This window comes from Hemicordylus capensis, chromosome 3 (genome assembly GCF_027244095.1).
Source record: "Hemicordylus capensis ecotype Gifberg chromosome 3, rHemCap1.1.pri, whole genome shotgun sequence".
In the NCBI taxonomy this organism is placed as follows: Eukaryota; Metazoa; Chordata; class Lepidosauria; order Squamata; family Cordylidae; genus Hemicordylus; species Hemicordylus capensis.
The window spans coordinates 109262494-109278255 of NC_069659.1; the positions used below are offsets into that span (position 1 = coordinate 109262494).

The following is a 15762-nucleotide window of genomic DNA, read 5'->3' on the forward strand; positions in this document are numbered from 1 at the left end:
ACTGCTCCCCAATAACTTGCAGGGACTTCAGGGTAAATCTGGCCAACATGTGAATGCAGCACCTCCATTCCAGAGGAGATGTGTCTTAAAGGGCTTTAAAAGCCTCCTGTGAAAAACCTCCTGGAATCAAACTTGACTGAATTTGTTCAGAATTCTGAGAAAACAAACATAGGTTCACCCTGCATGGTTGAAAGTCTCCTTTGCTAATCTGCAGCGAGGGGCCCATTTTAATAATTCATCTTTCTAGTGTGTTCTAGGCATTAAAAGTAATACAAATGTATAGTACTCAATGTATATCACTATATATTGTGACGTGTGTGTGTGTATTCAGTGAAATGTATTTGCAGGCAGCATACTTATTTTGGAATATCAGACTTAAATCCTTGGGGGCCTGGGGTGTGCGGAGGCCCTGGACTTTGGGGGGGGGGCCCATTTTAAAATCTTGTCTCTGGGCCCACTCCAACCTTGCTACGCCCCTGGCCATGGTGAAGCTGTTACAACAGGGAGTTTATTCCAGAGCCTCAGGGCAGCTATGGAAAAGGCCCAACCTTGAGTTGCCACCAGATGAGCTGGTGGTGACTGCAGGTGAACCTCTCCTGAAGTTCTTAATAAGCAGTGGAGATCCTGAAGCAGAAAGTGCTCTCTTAAATACCCTGGGCCAAGGCTTAGGCTTCTGCTTTGAAATAAAACTTTACAGGAATGCATTTTTAGGAGACAAGTCTTTCAAGGTTAGAGCAGGCATGGAATTTCTCATTTCCTGGGAAAGGCATGTTGCCCTTTGGGTTGGCACATTATAATGCTAAGTAATTACATCTTCTAGTTAAGCATTTATTTAACAGTTACTGACACAAGATGTTCTTCGTACTGTTATATTTTTTGTCCTGCTACACTAAATCCTATTATCATCTTTTCTGTAACTCCCCTCTCATTATACCAACTACAAGCTGAGCTCAGAGGACAAGTGTTCTAATGAAGATGTGCAGACACAGAGAGAAGCGGAGTGAAAGGGCCTTTCTTTCCTCTTCTGCAACGGTGCATGTGATAAAGTTAAGCCTGATGCACTTTTCAACAAATTAGGTGGAAGAAAATTGCTAGGGGAAAGGGTATTATGGTAATACAGATAAATATGGCTGGATTAAGGAATTCCTTCCATATTTCTACAGTCAAATATTATTGACTTAAATTCCTCTCTAGCAACATTCTACTACTGTGTAATGCAGTACATGGTAGGGTTCCCATTCTCATGCCACCCACTCTGCAGTTATAATAATGATTAATGGGAATTCCCTGAAGTAAGCAATTTGAGGACTTGAGGATTTCAGTTGTAAGTCCAACAGAATATGGTAATAAATCTTATTGAAGTGAGTAGGCTCTACCAAGTATAAAGGCTGTTCATGATTGTGGCTTATCACAGGACCACTCTGATCAGTCTGAAAACACCTTGCATTACCTACTCAGAACTCTGTTTCAGCTTGTACTTCCCACCATGGAAGGATATGCATGTTCTTTCCTTGAGCATACTAGAAGTAAATCATTTGCACACCTACTTCTTTCTGTTTCTCATAACATGAAAAGTCACTCCCTGTGATATGGGATGGAAAGCCTCTTTGCCAAGGGACAATACTGCCAAATAACACCAGTTAGTAGGCTCGCCCATGAAAAATACTTTTCTTCTGCCTTTCTTCTTCCTCACATGCATTGAGGCCAGGGCCATGCTGCTGCCCTGCAGAGATGCCGGATGGGGTGCTGCCACCCTGCACAGGATCCTGGGTGGAGCACCACTCCTTGAGGCAGCTTGCAGGTACTGTCCTAATGTGGGTAAGCATCTATTAATTTATTTTCTAAAGGTGCCTCTCATCACCCTCGTCCCCATCGGCACCGCATTCACCGGCTGCTATGGCTATTTGCTTCATCTTCTGCAAAGGAGAATTGTTTTGTCAGTTCCCTGCTTCTTTGTATTTCTGATGTAGTACAAATGTGGGCAAAAATTCTCCCCACCAGTTGGCTGGATGTTGCAGATGACCCGCTTAACCAATTATGTACACACTGCTGTTAAGTTACCACTTAGTAAATGGTTGCCATGTGCCACAAACAGAGAAAAGAACCTATGGAGGCTTGAAGGGAAAGTTAAAATTTTGTTTAAAAATCTCCAGCTTGCCCATTTCTTTTGTGGGTTGAGTGTTAGGTAGCACCCATCAGGCCCTATCACACAAAACAGTATGGTGTCCCTCAGAACTACCCATGGGGAACAATGGGGTGCTTTGAGTTTCCCCATTTTTTCCTATGGCCAGAACAAGTTGCACTCACAGAGTGAACACACGTTTTGCATTGTGCTTTGCAATGCATTTTACAACCCTGCCTTGAAAAACACTGCATAAGCACAGAGTACACGGGAATTTCTCTCTCCCAACACATCACACACATTTCAAACACAGACCAAAAATGGCCAAAAAAGAATTACTGACCCAGAATCCACTGCCAGCCACAGTGCACTAAAGTAGTGCTTGAAATGTTGAAAGTTTCACTCAAAACGGGGTTGTTCTCCTCCGAGCTTGAAACAGATCCTTTATTTAAAGGATGTTCTATTTCGAGCTCAAAACACTCAAAATGCTTCTACATTGAAACATTCTGCACATCCTTAGACCATAGCTCATTGGTAGAAGACATGTCGTAGGTCCCAGGCTAAAACATACTGCCCAATCTTAATCCCTCTGCAGGAAAGCTTGGAGAACCAATGTCTGACTTGGCAATAAGGCAGATTCATAATAAGAAACAGATTTCACCTAGAGGCTTAAGGCCTCCTTTACCATTTCTGCTAGTGCAAAGCAGGAAGAAAGGTCATCATCACTGTAGGCAGAAATAGCAATTATCAACAAATTAATGACAACCTTTAGGTTTCTCCCTAACATACACATTGCTAAGATTAAAAAAAACATTTATAAAAAATATTGTGCAACTTATAAGATGTAGTTTTTCTGCTGATGGCTGGCAGTTCCAGAATGATCCATAAGCTTCCACACGATTCCACTATCTTAAGTATTTTGTGCCCATTGAGTAATGCAGTTCTTAATGCTAAAAGTCAGCTCCTGCTCAAGTCTTTCTGAGAAAAGAATGACAACTCTTTCCACTCCTTATTCAGAAAATTGTTGTGAGGTCTCATGCCCTTTGATTTCAAGTATTTAGTTCTTTATAAGTTGCCTGAATTCTTGAAGGTATTTTTCTTTCTGCCGCATATGACTAAAACTACCTTGTTCTCTGCATCACCTCCAATATGCTGCATCCCACCCTTTGAGCTTATTTCTTTCCTTCCCCACCTGGAAGCATATGAAGAAATAGAGATTTATCCATGGGGTTGGTGCAAATAGTTGGGCACAGAATGAGTTACTTTTAAATATACATATAATATAAAAACCTAAATGTTGCTGGTAAGTTCTTATAGTGACAGAAAATAAGGTACCTTATATCAAGGGAAGCTCTTCACTAAGGGCACAGTGGGTGGTGTCCCCCTCAAAAAATATCAACCCACCTACCATCATGTTAACTCATTGCCTGGGTTGTACTGCCCTTTCCGCCCTTCCCTGCAGCTTGTCTCTCCAAGCTGCAATGTTTTCATAAAGTGGGCGATGGTACTAGGCTACGTTGTAATGCTGAGCATGTGTCAATCATAATTAACATATCAATGAGGCAGCAGGTAAAGGAAAGGCTTGGTTTTGTTTCCAGAAGGTGGGCAGAACTCAGAACGACCAACCCGCCCAGCCATGAAAAGCCTCCATTTTGATTGACAGCTCTGGCAGCTAATCAGAGAAGCCAGAGTAAGAGCTAGAGTGCATATTCTGTTCTATTTGAGCAAGGCAAACAGAGAAGAAATTGTCATTTTGATCAACTGTCCTTGGAACAGCAGCTCAGTCTAGCTCTATGACTAGTTACTAGTCTACTAGTAAAAATAATAAAAACAAAAACTGAACTTCTTCAATGTAATTACATATTTCTCCAGTGGTGGTGGTGGGAAGTCAGTTGTTGTTTGTTCCTCTAGCGTCTCCCTCTCCCCAGATAGATTTAAACTATGATACGACATTAATAATATGTACCAAACAGTTTCTCAAGGCTCAGAAAACGAGAAGCAAATACAACTGATCTAAAAATCATGTTTCTTGGACTTAATCTAAAATCAAACACAGACCATGATAGTTTTGAAGAAATAAAATATGAAAATGTGCTGACAAAGTCAAGGAAAAACCTTGTAAGTTAAGGTATTACATGTTGTGTGCCCTTTCTGTTCCTTCATGAGCATGCAGGTGCTTGTCCACAGTGCTCACACGTGCAGTCTCCAGGGTGGACTCAATTTAGAAAAAGAGCAGATCATGCTTGCCACCACAAGACCAGCTCTCTACCCGCAAAAGTTGTAGTCTAACAAGGTCTGGGTGCCCAATGTTGAGAACCCCCTTGTTAGTGTATTTTAGCTTTTGTGGTTTTATCAAGGCACTTTGAACATGTCTTGGAAAGGTAGAATAGATTTATATTAAATAAAAATATATGAATAAATAAAATGTTTCTACAAAACAAGCAAACTAGGGCCACAGTTCAGCAGGGATTGAGCAAGCACAGCCTCTTGGATTCAAACTAGGCCTCTCAAATTAAAAGGTGCTTAGGCAGCAATGCTGGGGAAGAACCTGCACAAGATCTGAGAGCACTGCTGCCAGTCAGAGTTGGCTCCGCCCCTGCACCACCTACTTTGGCTCCGCCCTCCACCTGCCCTGCCTGGCACTCACCCAGTCCCAGGAGTCACCAGTCCCCATTGCCTTATACCACATACTACATTGTAGTTAGTAAGTTAAAGAGCACTCAAGCAATTCTTTTGAGGATACATTATTGACACCATTTTAGACATTGGCAAGTTATTCTGTTTCCTTTGGGTGGCGGCGCTCGATGCTTTTTCTCCCCTCCCACTGATGTCCTGTAGATATTTGACAGAAATTCATAGTAATACAAAATGGACAAGAATGCAAATATGCATTAAGGATTAATTTACTCAGAAAGACATCTCAGTGGAAAGAAAAAATTGTAATAGATTAGCACAAGTATTGATGAATTGCCGAAACATATAAACAAGATATGATATCATGCAACATGTCATGGTTATTTTGTAGAAAATTCTAATCCAAATCAAAAAATCTGAATTTTCCTCATCAGTTAATTCTGCAGCAGGATTTGGCTACTTAGAAGAGGCAGTAGACTGAATGATCCAGGGTGTGGGGGCAAGATGTATGTAGCTGCCTTATACCAAGTAAAACAGTTGATCCATCAAGGTCAGTATTGTCTTCTCCGACTGACTGCAGTTCTCTAGAGATGCCAAGGATTGAACCTGGGGCAGGGACCTTCTGCAAGCATTTAATTTGCCCTACTGCTGAACTATATCTCCTCCCATTACTAAGAGACTACCTAGTAGACAAGGACACAGACCTCTTCTTAACGCTGCCTGTCCTGTATAAGAAAAAGAGCAAAAACGTGTATTACTCTTTTTCCAACATGAAGGCATTAAGGTCACTGGCCAGAGGCCAGAGCAGGCAGTGTAAGAAGGGGTAATGATCAGTACAAAAGAGGCTTTTCCCTCATCCTCCCACTACTGTGGTACTGCTGCAGGGGTACACTACTGCTGAACTTTGAGGGTAAGTTTAAACATTGCTTGAATTTAAATAAATGTTACTGTTCAAGAAGGGAAGTAGCTCCATCAGAGATGTACTTTGCTGCCAGCTTGACAAAATAGTTGTCGCCTTCTTCAAGACTTCCATAGCAACTTTCTCAGGTTCATAACTTAGGAGATGTTTAATTGTTGTATCTCCCACTGAAGGCCACCAAACCCCTGCTCCTGTGGCAGCACGCCACAGATATAAAGTTGAAAGTTAATCCTGTGTTGAAAGAACTACACTGGCTGCCAATACGTTTCCAGGCCAAATACAAGGTGCTTGCCATTACCTAAAAACCTAAACAGCTTAGGCCCTGAGTATTTAAGAGAGTGTCTTCTTCGCCATGAGCCCCACCGCCTGCTAAGATCATCTGGAGAGGTTTGTCTGTGGTTTCCGCCCACTCGTCTGGGGGCTACTAGGGAACAGGTCTTCTCCGTTGCTGCCCCTGGACTTTGGAATGTGCTCCCTGTTGAAATAAGAACCACCCCATAGGAACATAGGAAGCTGCCATATACTGAGTCAAACCATAGGTCCATCTAGTTCAGTATTGTTTACACAGACTGGCGGTGGCTTCTCCAAGGTTGCATGCAGGAATCTCTCTCAGCCCTATCTTGGAGATGCCAAGGAGAGAACTTGTCTACACAGACTGGCAGTGGCTTCTCCAAGGCTGCATGCAGGAATCTCTCTCGGCTCTCTCTTGGAGATGCCAGGGAGGGAACTTGGAACCTAGATACTCTTCCCAGAGCGGCTCCATCCCCTAAGGGGGATATCTTACAGTGCAAACATTTTCATGTTCCTAGTCTCCCTTTTTTATGCAACCAGGGTAGATCCTGTTTAGCTTAAGGGGACACGTCATGCTTGCTACCACAAGACCAGCTCTCCTCCCCATCTCTGGCAACTTTTTAAAAGGCACTGTAGACACATTTATTCGCCCAGGCTTTTTAATTAGATTTATAGTTTTACAATTTTAATACTGGGTTTTAAATGTTTTAAATGGTTTTTTTTAATGTTTTAAATGATTTTAATTGTTAATTGATTTGATGTGTTAAATGATTTTCACTGTAAACCGTCCAGAGACGCAAGTTTGGGGTAGTAAATAAATATTTTAAAGAAAATAAATAAATAACGAGGAATGTTCCCTGTGGAAGCATGCCACAGATATATAATGAGTAGAGCTAATGAGGCTGTTCACACGTGCAGCCAAGAGCGGGCTATGGCAGCCAAGCCTGCTCTCGCCCATGCATGTGACCCCACAGTAGCCAAGCAGCTGCCAGCAGCAGTGTGGCAGCAAACCCACTAAAGAGCCCTGCCTCTTAAACAGGGCTAAGGGAGCAAGCACAACTTTAGCACTGTTTTTCCTATAGTCTGCCAGGACCGGCTGCTTGCAGCCAGGGCTGGGAGACTGTGGGGCTCCCAGTTGGCGTTGGGGGGAATCCCCATAATGCACCACGCACTCGGTGTTCGAACCCCCAACCCTCTGTGCAGCCAGAGAAGGCAGCTGCACATCTGGCTGTGCAATCTCTGCGCTCAGACCACGAGCGAGGACAGTCTGCAGGGAGGTAAGCTTTTCAAGGCTTCCTGCCCGCATGCCCTCGAGCCCTTTATCACTGATCTTGAGAAAGGGCTCAATGGCTTTTTAAAGGTTTTTATGATGTTGTCACCTCAGCTGCATGCATGGCATGTTCCTAGTGGCATACAAATGCTTCAAGCACTTGAGAAAGGGCTCAGTAGCTTTTTAAAGGTTTTTATGTTGTTGTCACCTCAGCTGCATGCATGGCATTTTCCTAGTGGCATACAAATGCTTCAAGCACTAATGTTATTTTAAATAAGTAGGGATACAGCAAAGGGGTGGACATTTCAGTGGTGTACATTTGGGGGGGCATAATGTTTAAGTTAAATGCACCCCAGTAAGCTTCTGTTTACTCTAGATGTGACAGTAGTTTATCTCAAGCCACTTCTAACCCCATGATTATGTTGTCATTTGAATGAATATTTCATTAAAATCCTTTTAGTGTTGTATATTTAACAAGTTCCTGCTGTACAATTGTTCACATGTCATTAACTGCTGGGGGATGGGGAGGAGAGTAGTCACAAGTAAGGGTGGGAGGAAACAAAAGATTTGCTTTATATTTTTGAAGTGTTGATTGAATCAGAATAACATATTTTCTTAAGGAATTAATTTTCAAAAGCACAACAGAAACCTGCATTTCTCAAACTCTTTGTAAAATACTCTCAGACATTTGTGTGTGTTTCATCATCTTGATTGAGCATAACAAAAATCACTTCAGGAAGGTAGGTTGAGGTAATACGCATTGTATGTATTTGCCCAACAGATACTGCATAACTTGGGCAAGTTAGCAGAAACCTTGACCCTGGAGCTATCATGACCTTATTGATGATAAAATACTTTCCAAGAGCATAATTGGAAGCATCCAGCACATAAATAAATGAATCTATTTTTGTTTTTTTTAATTCATCACAAGGAACAAAGTAAACTAAAAGGAAGCATGCCATGGAAACATCTGATAATCTTTGGAAAACTAACTTTTATATAAAGTCAAAATGTAAAATGTAAAAGTCAATCAATCATTGAAAAGATGGCTGAAAAATAATAGCCAATGTCCAAGATACATCAGCTGGCAACCAGCAGGCACTCTCTGATGCTGCTTTTCTCACCTACATATTGGCATTTAATTACAGATGTATTGCTCTGTAGTTAATTTGCATGACATTGTATGCCTTTGCTTTTGCTTCCCCCACCCCCTCGCCCCCCACCCCACACAAGGGGCTAGCACTTTCCCCCACCCACATAACAGCACTAGTGACAAATTTTTGATAATTTCCCACTAATTATATGGCCTTTAAAATGCTGCTGTTCAGGATCCAAAGATAGACCCCCACTCAGCTTGAATGTGAATCTTGTCTCTTTTAAGGTTGGCACATAGTTATTAACATTCCCTTAGCTGACAGATGTAGTGGGCGACAGAAGAATAAGAAGAGAAAGAAGTAGAGTGAACCAATAGTTTTAATCTAAGTAGAAAAGGGAGCAGAAAAAAGGGGTGGCAGGTGGGTTGCATTTATAAATTCATGGATCAGTTTCATCAGACCATATATTTGTAGATATGTGTATTGTTTTGTTCAAGGTCTATACATTTTCTTATTGAATGAAACTCTATGCAAATGACTGCAACAACCTTTCTTCTGAATGCCTTCTGAGTATTTCACTTAGTTGTGGAGGAGGTTTTTGATTAAGAGTAACTTTGGCATGAAATGTTGGCATACCACAGCAGTTGCATCCCTGGTTTCCTCTCCGGGAGCAAAAGTATGAAACATGCCAGTTCTGCTTTTATCTCCTGCCAACCAGCTCCTAAGGAAGCACTGCAGGTGTCCAGCATTCAGCTCGAAGGAAGTAGCAGGTGGTAGCACCTTCTTTGTTTAAGTGTCACTGACATTAAAGAAGAAAATCGGTAGTTTCAGAAATAATTAAATGGGGGAGAGAGGCCATAATGATGAAGTTGTTGAAAGCTCCAGCTTGTATGCCTGGAGAATTCCTTGGCATTGCCAAAACATTATATACCTTACACTTACAAGATAGCACAACCTATAGTTCAATTATCCTATATGTTAATGAATATATGATAACAGTTGCATAGCAAAATTTATGGTAGACTGAAGCAGACATTTCAAATTATAATGAAATATAAGGTTGCAATAAAGGTTGCTAGGCTTTGCCCTTTGCCTTAAGACATTATTTTATCTAATTTTCAGTTATTTTACAGAAGCAGCAAATGCTAAAAAGTAGGGGTGTGCAGAATGTTCCAGTCAGGACATTCCACTTTGAAATGGGTCATATTGAGTATTTTGAGCTCAAAACAGAACACTCTTTTAAAAGGGGGCCTGTTTCGAACTCAGAACGCAATGAACGGTTCTGAGGTGGAAGGTTCCAACCCTTTCCAAGCAACATTTTGGAATCCAAAATGGTGCTCTTCTGGCCTCTGCACATGTCATTTGCATGGTCTGCACGCCATTTGATTTATATACCACCCTTCCAAAATGGCTCAGGGCGGTTTACAACAGGATAAAAACAATTAAAACCAGTTAACAATTAAAACCAAAACTATAAAAACAGGAAAAAACCAATTAAACATTCAAAACATTCATGGAAAACCAGAGCAACCACTTAAAACAGTTTAAAACAGTTTTAAAACCCTGGAAGACCAGGCCAAACAGATAGGTTTTAATGGCTCTCCTGAAAGACAGTAATGAACTCAAATTACAGATTTCTGCCAGGAGTGCATTCCATAGCCCAGGAGCAGCTACAGAGAAGGCCCACCTGTGAGTCGCCACCAGACCAACCAGTGGTAACTGGAGACGAACCGGTGGTAACTGGAGATGGAAATAGACACCGTCTAATCCATCTTTTAGTCACGGTGATATAAGTGAGCATAAGTTGATTTATGCTTGGATCTAAAACCTGCTACCTAGAAGTAAGACTCATTGAAGCGATCCTCATGATCAAAAGCACTTACCTCCCTGCAGACGATCACTGCCTCCTGTGTGGACGGCCGGCTCCATGCGACCGCCAGAATTCATGCAGCCCCCGCAAGTCCCAGGATTGGTCCCAGGAAGTCCCAGGAAGTCCCTGCCATGTGGCCCCCGGAAGTCCCAGGATGCCCTGTGTGAGTGCACGGGGCATCCTGGAGAGACCCCTGAGCCCGGGAGGCTGCTTGCAGCCTCCTGGCCAGGGGTCAACTTGTGTGTCACCATATGCTGCAGCAACACACTAGCAACCAAATGAAGTTAACGGAGCACTCTCTCCATTAACCTCATTTAAGGGGAGGGTGCTTTAGGCAGGCTAGCCACTTTGGGAGCACCGACCTCGCCTGCAAGCCTGGTGGTTCCCACAATCCATAGAAAGCGGGCTAAGGGACTTAGCCTGCTTTCTGTGGATTGTGGGAATAGCCTCATTGACTGACAGGCTAGATGACCTCTTAGGGTATCTTCAAGTTCTCTGATAATAATGGTTCATTGCAGTTCTTTGGATCCTACTGCTGCTGCAGTTCTAAAGTATTAAAACCAAAGTTATGTTCAATAAGACACTTCAAAATAGAACCTTTGTCAGTCAATCATAACTTAAATAAAAAATTCCCTTCAGACTGCAACCTGTCATGCTTAGTGTCAATCTTGTAGCAAAGTCATCTGACAACTTCTGATTCATATGAAATTTCAATGTAAGGTGCGATTTGTAATACAATGTCTAAAACAACTTTATTATACAAGAGCAAGCAATGTTGCTTTTTAGCTTTGCAAGCATATTGCTTTTCATAAACTCAGAAGTAAGCCTGAAACTGGTTATGAACTAAACATCTAAAATGTTAACATTAATGGGTTTTTCTAAACAATTGTAATTTTCCCTTTAAGAATAAGTAAGATGGGTCATACATCAATGATAGACAAAAACTTTGTATGCAGAATATTCCAGATTCACTCCCTAGCATCTCCAGGCAAGGCTGAGGAAGACTCCTGCCTGATGACCCGGAAAGCCATTGCTCATTAGTGTAGACCAGGATTGTATAACTTCAGCCCTCCAGCAGTAGTTGGACTACAATTCCTATCATCCCTAGTCACATTGACCAATAGCCAGGAATTATGGGAGTTGTAATCGAACATCTGCAGGAGGACCAAAGTTTCACAGCCCTGGTGTAGGCAATACTGACCAGAATTGACCAATTGTCTGACTCGTCATATGGCAGCTTCATATATTTGTAGTGTATTCCTGATGCCCTGCTCCTTCCAAAAACAACAATGAAATTTATAATATGGAGATGTTTACAGCTTTTATAATTAAGTATATGGCTGGTTCAACACAGGTGCCAAATGACATAGGAAATAAGGTGGTAGAACACTGGAGGTAATCGAGTGGGCTAAACCCACTGTATATGGGGGATACAATTTTTGAATGCATACCCATTCTAAAAGAGCTCATAGCATGACATACCTTCCACCCTTATGTTCAGGCTAAAATAATCAGTTTATTTCTTGAAGAATTGATGGCATACAAACATAGTATTTTTTAAAAAATCTCACCTTTAGTGTACCAGTTAAAGTTAGGGGAATCTATGAAACAGTAGCCAACATGCCGTGCAGTGAAACATGGATGATTCTGAGCTGCCCATGCCACTGTGATTACCTAAAAAAAAAAATGTTAGTGCTCTTCTGCAATGCTACATCATGAAGCTGTTCTGACGATCACTAGAAACCGGGCTAAGGGAGACCAACCCAGTTTCTAGTGAGTGTCAGAACCACCGGGCTTGTGGGCAATCCCGGTGCTTCTAAGGTGGCTTTCCTGCCTATTTCCCACTCCCCTTAAACCAGGTTAACAGAGCGAGTGCTCCATTAACATGGTTTTCCTGGTCGTGATATGCTGCAGGTCGTGATATGCTGGTCGTGATATGCTTCATGCCATGGCAGCTCGCGAGGAGACCCCCAACTGGGAGGCTCCTACAAGCTTCCTGGCTTCAGGGTTCTTTCCAGAATGCCCTGTGAACTCGTGTGGGGCATCCTGGGACTTCTGGGGGCCGGGCGGCACCCAATCTTTGCAACCCCAACTGGCTCTATGACGGAGCTGGTAGTCATGTGGACGGCCGATACGGCTGCCCAGGGCGAGAGCTCTGCTCGTGTGCAGAGAGAGCAGGCTAAGCCCGCTCTCCCCACACACCACTTTGAGGTGCTTCACTTTGATCGTGTGAAGCACCTCACTTTATTTCTAATGTAATATATTTCCAGTGTAGAACGCCAAAAATGAAGTTTTAAGTATTTGTAAGCGAGCACTCTTGCTCATGAGCACCATCTTTTTTGCAGCAGCAGCACGGACAGTTCAGAACTTTCCACATTTCACTGGGCAGCGTTTATTCCCAGCATCATTGGTGGGTTAACAAGGGAATCTGGCTGACACAGTGTTAGGGCCCAGTGAGATCTGAAGTAAGTAGAGTGGTCAAAACAGGCTAGTGGTCATGTTTCAGAACAGGCAAATAACGTTCCAAAGAGCCAGAGACAGACAACACAGTCTATGACAATTGGGTTTATTTTATTTATTTGTTTGTTTGTTTGTTTCTGATTTGTAGACTTCCATCTCTGGGACATGCAAACAGGGACATGCAAAGGTTCTGGCACATGCAAACAGATATCCACTGGATAGAGGCAGAAAACATGGTCTGACAGGTAGGGGTGTGCACAATCAGATTTTGGGATTCTATTCTACCTCGAATTGAATAAAAGCAATTAAAAAAATTGAATTGAGAAAAGCAATTTGACCTGAAATCAGAGAAAAGCAATTGGTAGACCAGCTGGAAAGGAGAGTTGGTCTAGCAATAGGTTTTCTGGGAGAGCAGGTCTACTCATTAAGTAAACTAACTCTCCTAAGAAAAACAGGGCTCAAACTCTACTGCTTTTCTGGGGAATGCTGATATACCAATTGGGTTAAATGGTAGATCTGCTTTCCCAGAAAACCTATTGGTAGACCTGCTCTCCCCACAGAAAACCAGTAGAATGGGCAAACAAAATAGCAGTTCGCTTTGACAAATCGATTCAAATCAAGTCAGGATCAATTTGATTCAACCTCTATAGTCATCGAGATCAATGGTGATTCAATTTGAGGTCAAATCATTCAAACTGACCCGATTTGAATCTATTTGTCCTTGAATTGCAGTGCACATCCCTACTGACAGGCTAGTGCCTAGGTTTTGGTGAGGCAAGACTGATAGTACTTTCTCCTATAGGCATGAAGCTCAAACTGAATTCCCCTTCCTGCCCCTGTTGACTGTGGAACATAGGGCTCGGGTCAAGTCGACCTTCTCCCTATAAACTGCCTTGATGGTACCCATTATAGTGCTGCTACTAGAGTCCCTAGTTTAGACCCCTGACACCTTTTACACAAGTCATTCAGATGCCATTTCTTCATTTCTATGATTTAAAATTTTAAATATTCCAGTAATTGTAACTTTGAATTGCCTTGATACTTTTCTTTTCTACTTTCAGATAAATAGACCTCAATGAAGCAAGTTTCTTGTCTGCATATGCCAGCAAATGTGAAATTGGTTAATGTCTGCCCCACTGTCTTCATTAAAATGGCATCTGGTATACTGCTTAAACTCCTAGCAACATTTCACTCTTGAAGGTTTCTTTAACTGAAGGCTTTAGTAATTTCTCTATCCTACTGTCTTTTCATTATATCTGGTTTTGTGATCTATCTTGCCTATTTGCAAATCTTATTCTGATTTGGATAATAAACGTCTTAGAGTCCATAAAGCAGATGGCACTTTTTGTCACTTCCATAGGGACCTAGACTAGGTTATAATTGGAAATTTCCCTGTTGTGTACAGAATTACACTTTGCTATCATCACCAACAGAGGGGACAAAGTTTAACCTTTTGTTCATTTGCATTCAGCACAATTCTTCATCCGCTAAAATTCTAATAGATTTGGTTCTTATACCAACATTCCAACAGCCTTGTGGATTTCAATTTGAGCTGCAGCATCTTGCATTCTCACACACCACAGTTCTGAGGTGTGCTCAAAAGAAAACACACACCACCATTCTGAGTTTAAGTCCATTTAACCCCTTTATAATTGTATAACCACCTGGAAGTAGATGGTACATTTTACCTCTCTAGCACTTAAGAGTTCACATTAACAAGATCTTTAGCATAGGATCCTGACCTTTTAAAAATATACTTGCGTCATCAATATATAAAAATTAAGTTCTTAAAATTTGAGCTGTCATTTTTATTATTTTTTATTATTTATTTAATTAAAATATTTCTACCCTGCCCCTCCAGTACACTAACTGCTTGGGATGGCTCACAACAATAAAACAGATAGACGGTAAAATAAAACTAATAAAATTAACCAAATTAAGTAAAGAATTTAAAAGGCAAAGCTGAAACTACAATCAGAATTAATTTTCAAATTACAAGTTATTTAAAAAGTTAAAAATTGAGAATTATAAAAACTAAAAAACCTACCAGATATAACCAAAGATGGAACATTAAAAAGCCTCCTTAAAAAGATGTATTTTTAGTTGTTGTGTTTAAAAACACAGAGGGAGGGAGAATGGCGAAGCTCTTTAGGGAGGGCGTTCCAAAGCCGAGTGGCCACAACCAGAAAGGCCCTCTAGTCCCCACCAACTGGATTATCATTATTATTATTATTATTATTCGATTTCTATACTGCCCTTCCAAAAATGGCTCAGGGCGGTTTACACAGAGAAATAACAAATAAATAAGATGGATCCCTGTCCCCAAAGGGCTCACAATCTAAAATCTCTTGAGAGTGGCAGGGCCATGAGCAGGGCCTGAGATGATGAACGGAGGGCCCTGGCGGGTTCATATGGGCGAGTGCAGTCTGACAGGTATCCCGGCCCCAAGCCTTGTAGAACTTTAAAAGTAAAGACTAGGGACTTGCACAAACTGTTTGTGCATTCCTGGAAGGGCAGGGATTTGCTTTAAGCAACAGGGAAGGTGTTACCTACCTATCAGCCCCTGCCCCACCACTTTCCCCACACCAGCGCTCTCCAAAACAGTGGGTGTGCTGGGCTGCGGCATTCCTGGTTGCATCCCAATCAGTGTTGCCACATTTATGGCCGACATGCGGACGCATGCGTGACATGTGTGTGAACGTCGGCCAAGAACATGGCAACACTGATCAGGGCACAAGCAGGAAGTCTGCAGCCCAGTGCACCCGCTGTTTTGGAGAGCGTCGGTGGAGTGAAAGCGGTGAGGTGTGAGCTGACTGGTAGGCAGCACCTTCCCTATTCCTCAAAGCAACCCCCCTCACCTTTCGAAGCAGTTCGAATGGCAGCTAATTGAACTGGTTTGGCGCTCCAGGAAAGGAGCACCGAACTGGTTCATGCACCTCCCTTATCAAGACCAGCACCTTGGATCTAGCCTAGAAGCAGACTGGTAACCAGTGAAGCTGACACAGTGTGACACTCCTGAAGCGGCTTGCGCCCACAAGCATCCTTGCAACAGCATTCTGGACCATCTTCGGCCCCACGTCAAGCGTATTGCAGTAGTCCAAT

General features: G+C 42.2%; 1 long non-coding RNA gene across 1 annotated transcript; it reads left to right on the forward strand.

Annotated features, from left to right (window-relative positions):
* The first annotated feature begins 1715 nt into the window (after nt 1-1715).
* LOC128351931 (uncharacterized) lies at nt 1716-14004 on the forward strand. Its single transcript, XR_008320116.1, has 3 exons — nt 1716-1801; nt 5191-5306; nt 13722-14004. It is a non-coding gene; the product is annotated as an uncharacterized LOC128351931 (long non-coding RNA).
* Nucleotides 14005-15762: the final 1758 nt, after the last annotated feature.